Consider the following 14392-nt stretch of genomic DNA (forward strand, 5'->3'; position numbering starts at 1 on the left):
TTGCCAACATCATGTACAAATGGAATCATGAAGCTGTCTTACTTGTGACTTACCCAAATTTAGAGATGAATATGTTAATCAGCCGTCATTCCAAAAATTGGTATCCAACTAATGCAAACCATTGCTGTTCTTTTTTTAATTAACTAGGGTGCTTGAGGAAAGTGATTTCCCATAGATGATTTTTTTAATCCATTTTATTTGAATGTAAGCATGGACAAGTAATTAATGTAATAAACTCCTTGGAGTTGCAAGCTTACTATCTACATGTAAATCATATCAATTTGGCACCAGTTTAGGATACCCACTGTCCACCCTGGGAAATGAGACATTTATCTGCAAAAAATAGCATGTCAGGCATATAGATATCTAAAAATGATTTCAAACAAGCAAACTGTCAAAGAAGAAAAGCATACATTGGCTGATTATGTAAGGCAGCCAAGAACAATGGATGCAAACTAAATATTGAAATTTTTTAAAATCAAATCCAATTTGTTATAAAAGGTGACCAACTTTTGCAGCAAAAAAAGAGAAATTGTTTCATACAACAATCCATTATTGTGGGGAAAAAAATAATAGGACAATAAAACAACAAATGTGCAGGACGCAAAACATGAATATCGAAACAATGTAATAAAAAGAAGAATAGAATGCTGGCAAGGAAAAGCATTACAAAAGATCAAGGGGAAAGTGGATAAAGACAAAACCTGGTAATGGCTTGCAAATGGAACTTTTTTAAAAAAAAAACCCAGAAACTGAAGTTTGCTTTCAGCTGTTCAAGACTAAGCTATTTGAAACTAATGCAATCAAGGCCAGAACTGAAAAATAAACTCACTTGTAGCTTGTGGATTGTAGATAGAGAGTGGGCCTTCTGAGCAACCACCTGACAATGCAATAAGAGTGGAAAATCACTAATACTTTGCTACTCTTATTACCACCATGTAGGTTCAAACATTATTTTAATCACCGAGTACCAATCTTCGTCTACTGGCATTCCACACATAAGTTCTGTTGCTCTGTCCCTGTTGAGCCTGAATTTGACATATGTGTAGCCATTTTATTTACCTCTCTATTATACTCATTTATTCCTTTTTTTCCCCTCTTTTCTATGTAAGGGGGTCTTCGGGCTCACCACATTCTTAAGGTGGGGGAAGGAGCGAATAGATAGTCAGGATTGTTTTGGCTAGGTGACTTATTTCCCGTGGGCACAGAAGCTGATCCTGCTGAGAATGGAAGGGGGAGTTTGAAGAGACCAGGCAATGTGGATTGAGTGTTTGGAGAATGTGACTTTTGAGGGGTGTTTCTAACTTACAATATTATGTGGTGTAATTCCGGTTTGTGTCAGATCCAGAATTACCACAGACTTTGCCAATTTGATGTCTACCTAAATAAAATTAATTTGTTTTCGAAGATGGACTTTGCACATTTCTTTTCTGAATGCGTTTCATCACTTGGACCCCTGACAGTCTCCTAGAGCGCCTCAGCAAACTGACAAACTTTGTAGGACTGACAAACATAGAGAAAGTGTATTTAAAGCTCAGACTGTTTCCAAATTCCAGATTTGACCAGATACTTAAGAGAACTGCTTGTCAGATTTCTGGGAAAATCTATACATGCCTTCTTCTACTTTATTTCCTCTTTAACCACTTCGGGGTGTCAAGGGACTACACATGCCTGCTGGAATCAATTTGGATTCATAAAATGATTGGGGTAAAACAACTTATTAAGTCCCCACATACCACTGGAAGTCATAGGGGACAATGAGCCTCATCTGGACTAGGAAGTGATCTGAGGACTAATGTAAGTTGAGCAAAAGAATACATGTCACAAAATTGTGTTGTCATGGAGACTACAAACTGAACCCTCCCAGAACCCTTTTTCCAGCTATAGAAAATTAAATCCCTCAGCACCAATGTACAATCTTGTTTGTCGAGTTTGTCTGCTTTATTTTATTTGTGCAGTTATGCTAATAAAATTGGGGTTTATTTATTTTTTGCAAATTTTCTTGAACAGAGGCTTGTTTAAATAAAGCTACCTCATTAAGTGGTTCTCTGTGGAATCACCCAAACCTAGCTTTCCCAATCAAACACCGTCCAGTTCTTTTGAACTACAGCTGCCATTGTCCCCAATTGTTCCATATGCATTAGATTTCACGGGAAACCAGTAGCAAGTCCTACTAATTCGTGAAGTCAATCAGCATGAGGAATGCAAATGTTACTCCTCTGCTGGCACAACAGAATGGAGGAGCAAAAACCAGACTGGTTTAGAAGATGCCTTTACCTCTTGTGCCTGCTGAAGTCTATAGTGGCACATGAGCAATCCATTTGTCAATCTGGCTGTTGTTTTCACGCTATATTTTAACTAACTGTATTTACTCAACCAACAACACTAAGTAACAGAAAGAAGACTCTTGTAATTTAAATTTTGAGTTTACCTGGCCTTCTTTTTCAGGAAGTTCTACTAATTGGGTCAAAATGCAATACAGATTTGCTGTACCGCCACCCCCAAACCCCCCACCACCACTTTGGGGGTGGGCAGGACTGACAAATGGACTATAAAGAACCTATCCAACATTGCACAAGTAACCAACCCATATATTCATTGTTATTTAATTCTACAAAGATGAAGCAATGAACTATACCCAAGTAGGCTGTTTTCCAGATTTCCTGGGATAAAAATACCAATGGGGCTTAATTAAGCATCTCTGATGGTACATTGTAGAAATGGGTTATCTTGCCATACTGCAGCATGATTTCCATATTTTTTCCAATTACTTGCATTTTTCCTGCTGTGCAGTCTCTAAGGGCTTTGTTTTCCCCACTTCATTTCTAAATGAGTTCCTGTTGAATCATTACTCATCATATCAATGACTGACAGACATTAATGAATTACTGATTTCCAGCGGTATGCTCACCATGATAGTTATAATGGAAACAAAGATAATTTTAGCATCAAGCTTGCTCATCTAATCATTTCTGAAAAGTGAATTTGTATGTGGGTAAAAGGAACCTGACTGACAGATTTGTGATCTAACCTAAGTCCCTACTCATTGAGAGCAAACACTAGCAAAGATTCCTTGGGCTGCTTCTACATATGTAAATAAACAACAATAATGCTTAGAATCTACACACACACATAAACACACACACACTTTCACTATTGGTTTAAATATGCCAAAAGTTAATTAATTGAGAATATAAATAACTAATTTCAAATACGGGAGCAAATTTTCATTATACTGACTGTTGACTATTATAAACACCTGAAATTATAAAAGAGGCATTTGACTAGTGGATAAATGATGGATGATACATTGCCCCTAAAAAGATAGTCAAATGTTCTTTTATTGTCTGAGTTTTCTGTCTTCCAGCATATCTGGAAAAAAAACCACTGTTTTACTTCATATGTTGAAATGTCCAGTTACTGTACCTCAGAAACAGGGATATAGATTTAGCACTCTGGCAAAAGAATTAAAATAAATCCACAGGGCAGCTGCAGCAGCAATAGAAAAAACATTAGCCATGTACTTGATCACCAGGCTAAAGTTTGCTTTGATAAGAGGAAATGTAATCTTTTACAAAAAGGGACAAGGTAATTACCTGAAAAAGTCCAGAGCTTAATTGGAAGACAAACTGCCTTGTTAAATGTAAGAATAGCAAAATTATAAATTATAAGAAATGTGCGCTGTCTTCACTGGCTATATATTGTACATTTTGCCTTCAGAATACTTTAAAAGGCAGTGTGAATGAATGAAACTAAGAGCATTCCCCAAATATGATATTCTCCGAGAACAGTTTCATATAACTTTTAATAAAGTAGTTCTGCTTTACAGCAGCATAGCTCTGGCTATAGGTAGTGCTTTAGTTAATGACTGTCCTACTTAGTAACCATTCGAAATTGCAAAAGCACCAAAATAGCTTGATTCTCAAACTTAGGACTGTTGCAGCATCCCCAGTGTCATGTGATCACAATTTGGGTGTTTCTCAACCAGTGAGCATTTAAGATCATCGCTGTGTCCAATGGTCACATGATCCTGTTTTTGAGCTTCACAGCTGGTTACAACAAGCAAAGTCAATGGAGAAGCTGGCAGTAAAATTGCAAGTTGCAGTTGGTTTTATATAGCTTTTTTAATGTACAGAGTGGGCACCTTTTGATTTACCTATGCAATAGCATTATTACATGAACTGCACTGGCTCCCTTTTTTTTCTGGGTGCAATATGCTGTTATTACCTTTAAAGTCCTGTAAGGGAGATGGCCAGGTTATGTATGGGACCACTTCTCCCTGAGGGTATCTGCCTATCCTACTAGGTCAGGTAGAATAGATATGACCCAGATTCTCAAATGTTACCATCCTACTGGGATCTTAGGAAGCTTGGCTTTTCTGTAGTGGCTCCTACGTTACAGAACACTTTCTGGCCAGTCCCATCCTCTTAGTTTTCTGGAAAACTGTTAAGAGTTGGCCTTTCTTCCAGGTTATCAAGGATATCAATGTTAGAGCCAGTATAATTGTGTAATTATAATGGGTGATGTGTTCTACTTGTTTGATTGTTTCTTTATTATTACTGTTAGCTGCCCAGAGTTGTGTCTCAGAAAACAGGTGATCATATATATATCTTTGATGGCGAACCTTTTTAGCACCAAGTGCCCAAACCGGAACACGCATGCATGTGTGTGCACGTGCCAGAGCGCTGGAAACCTGAAGACCAGCTGGCCGGTGCATGCATGCCTGTTTTTTGGCCATTTTTCAGGCTGTTTTCAGGTCATTTGGGGGGGCATTGTCAAGCTGTTTTCTGAAAAACAGCCCGCAAAATGGCCTCAAAATGGTCCAGAAAACAGCCTGTTTTCTGGCCGTTTTTGCCGCTGTTTTCAGACTGTTTTCGGTGCTCTGGCGCCCACGAAGACCAGCTGGCTGGCACACATGTGCGTGCTGGAAACCAGAAGAGCAGCTGGCGACAGCGCGCATGCCCACAGTGAGGGCTTTACGTGCCACCTCTGGCACATATGCCATAGGTTCGCCGTCACGGATATATATGGTCCACATGGAGCATATATTAACTTTTAAATAAATACATAAATAAATGGTTGCTATATTTTTTCTTCAAGTTGTTTATAATTTGCTGTATAAAATATTTTCTGCTTGGTTCTTTAAAAGGCATAATGTGGAACAACCATTTCACAGAATGCAGAAGGGAAGCTGAATGAGAGTTGTATAGCTACTGCATAGCAAAGCGTATGCATCCCACGCGCTATAACAAGCTACTGTAAAAGTTCAAAAAGCCAAAACGTTTTTTGATATTGGGAAGTTTATACTGATATATCTACTTCAGTGATTTTAATGTCTGGATAAAAGTTTCTGTGCAGTGGAAACTACCTCTTCTGAACTGCAGTGTAGCCAATAATTGTATCAGACCAGAAAAGATTTTAGAGCATCAGAAAGAACTTAGCAAACTTTGAAAATGGCAGAAACTTCAGATACTGTTTCTAAGTCTTTCATGTTTTCAGATTATTATGCATTCAGCTAAATTTCTCTTGTGCATGTCTTAAACCTGCTAACTGGTACTCATACTGGCCTCCAATCCTTATTGCTAATTTTCAGCCAGAATGCTGCCACTGTTAACTATTTCCTAAATTCATATCGCATTCACAGCAGCTGAAGCTTTTATAAAAGCCTCTGGAATAGGCATGTCCAACTCACAGCCTTGGATAACCAGTAATAAAAGTTTTCATGATCATAAACTTTTAATATAATCCAATGGTTTATATACATTCACTATATTGTGCATATTTTATATGCAGCCCAAGATAATTCTGCACTCAATGCAGCACAGGCTGCATTGACACCCATGCTCTAGAAACATGGTTAGCCGGGGAATTCTGGGAGTTGGAATCCACTAATCTTAAAATTGCCAAGGTTGGCTACTTCTGCTGTATAGTCAAAAATAAAAACAAATGAAGATTGACATGATATACAATTAAACCAAAATGTATAAAACCAACAGAACACTACCTTTCCATACATTAGCTATACATCTTGTATCTGAAATCCAGACCGGCTTAATAGAAGTCCTACTGCTCATTTATGTTCAATCCTTTGAGCTATGCTCGGACAATGTATTTCATGGAATTGATGAGATCATAGTAGTAATTTATTAATGAAATTTCTAAAGCTTCCCACCTATCCAAAGAAACTCTTGGGGGTGAACAACACAAAACAAATCCCAATCTATTAAAACACCAAAATAAATCTCAAGTCGAGGCCCCTATAAAAATTACCACTTCTTCCCAAATTACCTGTATACCACATACAGTATAATCACAGTATAACCAATCTGGCCTCAGACTGGGGTATAGCATAAAGATAAGTGTTGGTGGTGCTTAATTATGACCTGTGACAGAATTAGAATGGAGATTGTACATCCATTTTTCTGCTACTTCATTGCTCAGATTTCAAAACTGTCAACCAGAGTACAGACAGTCCTTGACTTATGACCATAAGTGAGCCCAAAATTTATGTTGCTAAGAAAGAGAGTTGTTAAATTTATGATTTTTCTGGCTACTATTGTTAAGTGAATCACTGCAATTGTTATGTTAGTAATCCAATAGATAAGTGAATCTGGCTTCCCCATTGACTTTGCTTGTCAGAAGGTCGCAAAAGGGGATCACATGACTCCGGGGCACTGCAATTGTCATAAATATGAGCCAGTTGACAAGCATCTGAATTTTGATCACATGACTATGGGGATCCTGCAACAGTCATAAGTGTGAAAAACGACGATAAATCTCTTTTTCAGTGCCGTTGTAACTTTGAATGGAACTGTTGTAAGTTGAAGACTACCTGTATTTTTCTGGACTGACTATGAAGGTTAGGAACCAGAGGTATTGTATTGCAGTGGTTCACTTCCTTCTTTAGTAGTCTGTTACAATCAGTGTTGATGGGAGAGGAGAGACTGTATCTATGTCCCTTCGTGTATGGGGTGCCTATGGTTTTGATGCTTTCCCCCTCCTCTTTAATATCTACAGTACTGAGTGAGGTCAACCATCAACCCCGAGTTTCGTATCATCAATAAGCTGATGATACCCAGCTTTACATCTCAACCCTGAGCTGCACAGGTGAAACTGTCGATGTATTGACCAGAGCATTTGGAGGATATTCAACTCTGGTTGGGGAAAAATAAAGATAGGCTCAGTCTTGATCATCCTGAGTGGCTTTAGTTGTTTGGCTTCCCTAGTCACCACATTCTCATCACTGGTCTTGGCTGGGGTCCCATGTGTAGTGGAAGGAGGTGCTTTCCTCCTGAACTTGCTACTCAAAGAGGAGTTGGCAATTGTGGCTAGGATGATTTTTGCACGAATAAATCTTGTATGCCAATGGCACTCCTTCCTCAACCAGGAGGCCCTGCAGGCTGCTACTCAAATACTGGTCCCCTCACTAGTTGACCACTGTAATGCACTCTATGTGCATTCCATTGGTAACCATTCACCTAGTGTCTTTTGGAATGGCCAGATATAATAAATTGAATGAATGAATGAATGAATGAATGAATGAATGAATGAATGAATACGTACGTACGTACATACATACATAAATACATACATACATACTGGTGGTCCAAATAATTAACACCTCGGCCTCAATGTCTGGGGAAAGGTTTCAGTGGTACCCCTGGCTAATTAATTAATCCTCATGCGACACTTGTGATGATTTGTTACCTCTGACTAACAGCTTTCTGAAACAACATTATGCAATATGTGCAATAAAGATTGTTTTAATATTTTTAATATGATATTTTAATAGCTCCACAGCATTTACAGCAGTCCATTAATTTTTCAAGGAAGAATCTGGACATGCCTTCATATTAGTAGCTTTGAAAATTCCCTAGTTTTTGTATTGGATTAAATAGACAGCAAGCAAATTGCTCCACTTGGAATGGAGAACTTCCTCGGTGCAATATATAAGTTAGTTAACTTCTTTCAAACTGCCTAATTTATTATTTAATAACCTCTCTATTGCAGCATGCAATGTTGAAAAGGAGAAGCAGCAGAAGATACAAATATCTCAAGTGGTCTAAAATTAATTAAGTCTTGTTTACTTTAATAAAAAACATTTGGTAAATATTTTCTTTCAGGACAGGTCCCCAAATTATACAGTAAATTCAGAAATCCAATTTGGCAAATACCCTGACAGCTCAATCAATATTCAGTTATTTAATGATGAAGCTCTTTTCTTTGCCTTCAATGCACTGTTTGGTGGCCTTGAGAATTATTTTCAGCCATGTTTGCTATTTATATCACAAAAATGCAAACCAAAGCTGTCCAGAATATATTATATCGATTCATTTGCACTAAGGTATTTTCTGTTCATTTTGTAGTTTCTCCTGTCCTGTTCTCATCCAACAGAATTGTAAAAGTGGTTTAAAGGAACAACCTAACACAATTGTAAAAGGGTTTAACTCAACTGTTTGCTGGAAAGATGCAAATGTCCCTGTCATAAGAAGTAATAAAATGTATTTTTCTTAGATAAAACAAATATTAATTATGAGCATTAATTAATTATGATAAAAATTGATGATTTTTTTAAAAAAATCTGATTTTTAAATTTTAAATCGGATTTTTTTTAATGTTTATCACATTTATTTTAATAAAATTCTTTTGGAGTTAAAATGTATCTAAAGGTATTTTTTTTATTTAAGATACCTTAATAATTTAGTTTATTCAGCATGAAATGGAGCTTAGTTATGTAGCATGAGGCTGTACATTCTGCAATATTGGGACTGTCAGTGAGTCAACAAAGGGTCAGAGGAGGAGCCGCTGCGGGACAAAGATGACAGCTGCTCTTTAAAAATTATGATTAAAATCAAGCATTTTTAATAGTGATTTAAATGATTTAAATCATGATTTAAATCGACTTGATTTAAATGAAATCCAACCTGATTATGAGAAGAAATAAAATCTGTAATAATAGTTATCAATTTTCTGAATTTAAGTATCCCCAAAAGACTTGTCTCCTTTACCTTTAAAAATTTCCATTTTTACCTTTTTCCTCTAGACTACAAGTAGTCCTCGACTTACAACAGTTCATTTAAAGACTGTTCAAAGTTATATCGGCTCTGAGAAAAGTGACTTATGACCATTTTTCACAATTATGACCTTTGTCCTGGGGCCATGTGATCACTTTTTGCAAACTTTTCACAAGCAAAGTCAATGGGGAATCCAGATTCACTTAACAACTGGGTTACTAACTTATCAACTGCAGTGATTCACTTAACAACTATGGCAAGAAAGATTGTAAAATGGGGCAAGCTCACTTAACAAGTGTCTCACTTAACAGAAATTTTGGGCTCAATTGTGGTGGTAAGTTGAGGACTACCTGAACTACCATTCAAATCAGATTTTTCATTCTGAATATCAACAACCTATAGCAGGAGTGTCCAAACTTGGGAACTTTAAGACTTGTGGACTTCAACTCCCAGAATTCCCCAGCCAGCATGGGTGGCTGGGGAATTCTGGGAGTTGAAGTCCACAAGTCTTAAAGTTCCCAAGTTTGGACACTCCTGACCTAAAGGATATTCAAAAAGATTGATTGGTGTGAAAGGAATGAACAAACAATTAACAAGATTGGTATGCAGATAATGTAAAGATATGCAGTGGGATTAAAATGTTAGTACTGTATCAATCATCAATTACCTTTTTATACTGTATTTTGTAATGTTTTGTCCTGTCATTTAAAAATTCAGCAGAAAATGTATACATGCATATTTCTATTCAAATTCAAGCACGTTTCTCCTAATGTATGCATTTTAGCCAATATGCTCATTTCATCATGATTTCCCCCCCCCCCAATGGAAATTGCAGTTCTGTACAAATCCTTTCCATTGTGTAAATATTTTTGTGCGCCACTTCTGAGTTGCCAACGTAAAATATACATTTCAGGATATGACTGTGCTCTGAACACTCTGAAATATTCAAAGGCTCTGAAATTCACTTATGCATATAAAACTTCAAATGCAACCGATATTTCAGACATCCATATTCAGTAGTCCTGACCTTTACAATGGATTCAACCAGACATAACAAAAGGAGAGAATTGTCATCTCACTACCAACTAATGAGATTGTCCAAAAAATCCTTCTACAATATTGGCCTCAGTGATGCCTAATATGGTTTCTTACCCGCATTAAAAGAAAGAACATTCCCTGCCCCACTTCTGGAATATGAAGATGAATTCTTTAAACAGTCTAGAGCAGTAGCCCCCAACTTTTTGGGCACCAGGGACTGGTTCTGTGGAGACAGGTTTTTCCCCGGATTGGGGGCGATGTGGTTTCATGTGGTGCCTGCATCCCACCGATGGGGCTTTGCTTGTTTGTGCAACCCAATTTCTGGCATGCCATGGCCTGGTGCTGGTCCACAGACCAGGGGTTAAGGACCCCTGCTTTAGAGCTATAGGCTAGAATGGGAAGATAGGAATGGCAAACTGCTTCCATACTCTTGCCAGGATAATGAAATGATCACAAAAGAGTTATGTCTGATGTGAAGATAGCTTTTCCTTTTATAAATTATATATGTTGGTGTTTATTGATTTTATTTTTCTGATAAGCCATTCTGAATAGTAGAAGAGGCAGGTATAAATGTTAAAGAAACAAACAAGTACTGTATTTTTCGGAGTATAAGACGTGCCTTTTTTCATCAAAAAAGAGGCTGAAAATCTGGGTGTGTCTTATACATCAAATACAGCATTTTTTGCCTCCCGAAGCCCCGCCCCTTCACCAAAATGGCCGTGCATACCCTTATGGAGGCTTTCAGAGAGCTCCTCGGGGCTGGGGAGAGCAGAAATGAGCAAAACACGGGCCGTCCCCCCCAGCAGCACTCTATAAGCCTCCATAAGGGTATGCATGCAATTTTTTTTTACAAAAATGGACCTGTTTTCGTGAAAAACAGGCAATTTTTTGCTCATTGGGGGGGGCATCCCCCAGGAGTACTCTGCAAGCCCCCCGCCCCAAGGCTATTCATGCCTTTTTTGGAAAAGAAATGGGCCCATTTTTGCGAAAAACAGGCCATTTTTGGGAGGTTTGCAGAGTGCAAAAACTTTTTTTTCCCTTTTGGAAAGCTCTTTAACTGATTGAGGAGAATTACATTGATTAAGTGCTGTGCCAGCAGAAACAAAGTCTTAGGTGTTGCAGATTGTCAGCGATTTCCTTCTCCAGCACATGGATAAATACACCTGGAAACATCTACCTACCTACTCTCTCTCTCCCCCCCACCTACCTACTGTATTTCTCTCTCTCCCTCTCTCTCCCTCTATCTACCTACCTACCTATTATCTCTCTCTCCCTCCCTATCTACTGTATTTCTCTCTTTCTCCCCCTCCTCTATTTACCTACGTACCTACCTACTCTCTATCTCTCCCTACCTATCTACTGTATTACTCTCTTTCTCTCCCTCTCCCTACCGACCTACCTACTCTCTCCCTCCCTCCCTATCTACTGTATTTATCTCTCTCTCTCTCTTTTTATTTCTCTCTATCCCTCTCCCTCCCTCCCTCCCTACACTCACTCTCTCTCCCTACCTACCTACTGTATTTCTCTCTCTCTCTCTCTCTCTCTCTCTCTCTCTATTTCTCTCTCTATATATATATCCTTTTATCTACCTACAGACCTACCTACTCTCTCTCTCTCCCTCTACCTACCTACTGTATTTCTCTCTCTTTCCCCCCTCTATCCCTATATCTATATCTTATACTCTGAAAAATACAGTACATACTGTTTTTATAAATGATTTATTCTGCATACTTCCTCATTTATTGGAATTTTTTGTGCTTCAGGTACCTATGAAGGTGGGGTAGACCAACACAAGATACTGATTCCTGTCTTCTACAACTATAGCAGGCACATTACGTTTTTCATATTTGAAGAGAATACTTTCGCCAGACCATTAGTCTGTTTAAAATGCATCTGAGGTTCATAAATACAGATAGTCTTGACTTACAACAGTTCATTTAGCGACCTTTCAAAGTTATAACATCATTGAAAAAAGTGACTTATGGCCATTTTTCACACTTACTGCGTCCAAACCCTTGGTTTGCTTATTGATCACACTGTTCACTTTACAAATTGGATTCACTTAGTGATCATGGTATTCGCTTAACGAATGTTGCAAGAAACATCATACAATTGGGTTGGTCACATCACCATTTTATGACAAGTTATGATTGTGATGGGCAGGTTCCATTATGGTCATAACTCGAGGATTATTTATCTATTTGCCACCCATCTTGTATCCAATAACCTGTACTCAGAGCATGGGATCCAAAATGTGCTGATTGTTCCTGCCCATATAAGAAGTTCTCATTCTTGAGTATAGATCCACCACATAAAACATCTCACACTTTCAAGTATAATATGTTCTGATACATCTACTGGAAATAGAAAATATCTTAAAAGATATTTTTTTCCTTTCTTTGGTTAATATTCTAAGCATGCCCAAATATTCCCCACAGAATGCTCTCTAAATTGATTAAATATTCATAACATGATTCAGGCACACCTGCTCTCTTCTGTCCCACTGTAACGTAACAACTTCAGGGAGGAGGAACAGAGGCATTATTTCACATAAAATAAATCAAATATTCATTTTCTATGGCCAATCAATCCGTCTTCAAACAAATGGCATCACTGAAATTTGTCAAATGTGTTCAGTTCTCGGTGGATGACCTTTTTGTTCCTCATATGACTAAATGTTGTGTCTTGAGAAAGACGCAGTGTCAATGGGGAAACAAGGCTGCATATCACTGAAAAGCATCATTACCCAAGGTAAATGTTACAGTCCCTTGAAAAACTTTCTGGAGCTGGATAAACCTCTCTCTGTTCTGTTGAATTTATATTGTACCGACAAATAAATTCAACACAAACATTGTTTGTCGTGAAAGCGACTGCCTGCGAAGGCTCCTGAATTGGGGCTGAAAGCAGAAGCAGTATGCGCCGTCCCATATTTGGGTAGACCAGGTTGCCCTGATGGACCGGTCTCACCGAAAAAACACTCTCTGTTCTCAACAATCCTAAGGGAAGACTAAGGAAGTCTAAGAGGCAAATACCAATTCGTCATCTACAAAAATAGGCATTTCTCAATTTCAGATTCCCTCCCCCTCAAGTCACATCCAAATTTACCAGTCACTTTATCGGCCTGGATTTTTAATTATTCATGCTGGAACACACACTATGCACAGGAATTGCTGGAACAAACGATAAATACGACATAGAGTGGGCGGTATTCAAACCAGACGACTATGATGAAAAATGCATGAGACATGGTGCAAACAGCAGGAAAAAGGGAATTCTGAAGCATTCAGTAGTAGTGTAACTGAAACGCAAGGTGAAAAATCTGCACAGCTTTTTAAGGTAAGGGTCGAAGGTTATATGTAAAACAGTTGCCAAGTCAAATGAAAGGAGCTACGTTTGCTGTGCTGTTTTCCTATTTATTTTACCAACAGATTTCCAAACTGCTCTTAACAGCTAGCTTCCCTCTCAAATATGACAAGCGGAAGAAAATTGCTCTCTTTTATATCCGCCTCACTGACATTACTGAGAAGCCTTATTTATTCTGCTGGCTTTAGTCAGTCCGGGTAAGATCTGTGATGAGCAAAAAAGGCACCTCTGTTCTATGGGTTAGCCTACTATTGAGCAGGTCACACAGAAGCCAATCTTCAAATGCTACTCTGTGATTCAACGGTAGTCAATCCTGCCACCGTAACAAGTTCTCTCTTTGTAGGGCGACCAAAGATTCCATGTAAAGGAATCTTTGCTAAGACTGTAAGAAGTCCACAATGCACTTTGAGTCGTGATCTAACAACTTAAAAACTTTTCAGAACATTTATCAGATGTCTATGAGGGAGGAAGAGGAAAAAGAGAGATGAAGTAGTAATATTACTCTCCGTTTATCCAGTTACCACATTCTTAGCAAGGATTTATTGAGACTAGAGAATGAAGTGCATCCAATATATGTTTATTTCTTTGTGTGTGTGTGTATGTAATTTTCAACTGCCATTGAGCCTTCTTTCCGCTTCTGATGTTAAGTACATTTTACCCAGTGGTACAAATTTCAGTTATGTTGTCAATGTAATTGGCAAGCAACAGACTAAATGTCATACATAAAAGTTAATCTGAAAGGCTTTGAGATTAAAGATAAAACTGTTACACAGCTATGGGGAAGGCAGCCATATTTTCAGTTACTACGGTTTTCAGGGACAAATATTCTCTGGTGCTGGAGGGTATACAAGTTATACAAAATGACTTATGTAAATATATAGCTTCCATTATATTATATTCATATTAAATATGCCACTAATTATGAATATCCTCCAGACATAAGAGATTGTATAATTTTATTGGATTTGGAGACCTCC

At 38.0% G+C, this 14392-nt stretch overlaps 1 protein-coding gene across 3 annotated transcripts in view; it reads right to left on the reverse strand.

Moving 5' to 3' along the window:
- RPTOR (regulatory associated protein of MTOR complex 1) overlaps positions 1-14392 on the reverse strand; it is a 423475-nt gene that overhangs the window by 189472 nt on the left and 219611 nt on the right. The gene's annotated exons all lie outside the window — the stretch shown is intronic.

This window comes from Natrix helvetica (assembly GCF_964273705.1).
Source record: "Natrix helvetica genome assembly, chromosome: 1".
In the NCBI taxonomy this organism is placed as follows: Eukaryota; Metazoa; Chordata; class Lepidosauria; order Squamata; family Natricidae; genus Natrix; species Natrix helvetica.